The 2,181-nt window shown below is 36.5% G+C and overlaps 1 non-coding gene across 1 annotated transcript; it reads right to left on the bottom strand.

Moving 5' to 3' along the window:
- Positions 1-1,159: 1,159 nt before the first annotated feature.
- Positions 1,160-1,266, bottom strand: LOC128035707 (small nucleolar RNA R71). Its single transcript, XR_008192258.1, has one exon. It is a non-coding gene; the product is annotated as a small nucleolar RNA R71 (small nucleolar RNA).
- Positions 1,267-2,181: the final 915 nt, after the last annotated feature.

Below are 2,181 nucleotides of genomic sequence, written 5' to 3'. Positions count from 1 at the left end.
TGTACAAGAGATTATTTTGATTTAATAAGTATGTATGTGCAATAACATATTTGCCTATTAAGATTTTTTTAATCGATTGAATTGATATAGGGATATAGTCAAGAGATAAATGGATTTTGGTAGGTGAGTATATTCATAACTTAGCGAATTACCGAGTTGCCGTGAACTTATTCGTAACAATATGAACATGAGTTTAGTAATTATAAGTTAAGAAATGTAATTAATCTAACACAATTATGTCATCTTGATTATAATCGTAGTTTGAAATTGTGCATTTGAGATTTATTTATTTAGTTCACTTAGTTTAAAATCTTAGTTTTAATCACCCTCTTAAAACAATATATTTTTCTCCACCAAAGTGTTTTAAATAGCATTCATAAATAATTCTTTTCACAGTCCCTGTAGGTACGATAACTTGACATTTACTTGTCACTTTATTACTTGTTGCGATTGTGTACACTTGCACATTTTCATTGTTCCAAGTTTTTGGCGCCGTTGCCGGGGACTGTGTTTTAAAATAAAGTCATTATTTGTGAAGTTGTTAGTTTTGCATTTTGGTTTTTTTTTTCAAATTTTAACTTAGTTAATTTTTCTTTTATTATTTCAGGTGTTTATGAGTATTGACCGAATAATTGATTTACTCACTGTAGACCCTGAGATTGAACGAACTTGTTGACAGCGAAGAAGACAAGAAAGTCAGAGAAGGACTGAAGATATGAACTTCGAAAATCTTAATCAAGGAAACAGAGTAAACCTTGCTCAAAATCCTATCCTTATTGCTGATTATAGAGATAGAGCTTTGAGACAATATGCCATGCCAGTATTTCATGATCTTAATCCGGGTATTAGGAGACCCAAAATTGAGGCGCAACAGTTTGAGTTGAAGCTAGTCATGTTCTAGATGCTTCAGACAGTGGGCCAATTCAATGGAATGCCTACCGAAGATCCTCACCTACACTTAAGACTGTTTATGGAGGTGAGTGATTCTTTCAAGTTAGCTGGAGTACCCGAAGATGCATTACGATTGGAGTTGTTCCCATATTCACTAAGGGATAGAGCTCGAGCTTGGTTGAACTCATTACCACCAAACTCAATTTCAACTTGACAAGAGTTAGCAGAAAAATTCCTTATGAAGTATTTCCCTCCTAGAAAGAATGCTAAGTTGAGGAACGAGAACACTGCTTTCCAACAAATGGATGATGAGTCATTGTATGAAGCATGGGAAAGGTACAAAGAATTATTACGGAAGTGCCCTCATCACGGAATCCCACATTGCATACAACTTGAGACATTTTATAATGGTCTCAATGCTCATACGAGGATGGTAGTGGATGCTTCTGCTAATGGTGCTCTCCTTTCTAAGTCTTATAATAAAGCTTATGAAATCATTGAGAGGATTGCCAGCAACAATGATCAATGGCCAACCAATCGAGCAGCGTTATGAAGACGAGTCGCTGGAATACATGTAGTAGAGGCTCTTACTTCACCCACATCTCAAGTATCATCAATATCTTCAATGTTAAAAAATCTTACTACTAATGGGTGTAATAGCTTTGCAGTAAAACCACTGAATCAATTTGAAAATGTAGCCTGTGTTTATTGTGGGGACTAACATTTGTTTGAAGAATTTCTATTGAACCCAGAATTTGTGTATTACATGGGTAACCAGAACCAAAATCGAGGAAGATAAGGGTTGCAATCCAATTTCTATAACCCATCATGGCGAAACCACCCGAATTTTTCCTAGAGTAACCAAGGTGCAGGAACTAGTAACAATTATGTCCAACCTAAATCGACCCAGCCACCTAGTTTTTCCCAAAAACCTCAAAAACCAACCCAAGCTGAACAATTCAATAGCCTAGAGAATCTATTGAAGGCATACATGGCAAAAAATGATGCCTCTCTAAGGAATTTGGAGAATCAAGTGGGCTAGCTTGCAACTGAACTCAGAAACCGACCACAAGGTGCTTTACCCAGTGATACAGAGAATTCGAGGAATCCAGGGAAGGAGCATTGTAAAGCTTTAACATTGAGGAGAGGAAAGACTTTAGAACCCAATTCCGTCTAAGTTGAGAAGGAGCCAGCTGACGCTCAAGACTTAGAGGAAGTTCAAACGAGTGTTGAAATTCCAGTTTCACCGAAAATTGAATTTGCAAAATCTGACAAGGTAACTTCTGAACC

The sequence above is a fragment of the Gossypium raimondii genome, chromosome 12 (genome assembly GCF_025698545.1).
Source record: "Gossypium raimondii isolate GPD5lz chromosome 12, ASM2569854v1, whole genome shotgun sequence".
Lineage (NCBI taxonomy): Eukaryota > Viridiplantae > Streptophyta > Magnoliopsida > Malvales > Malvaceae > Gossypium > Gossypium raimondii.
Note: the sequence above shows the minus strand (reverse complement) of the source record. Positions and strands in the feature narration are given on the sequence as shown.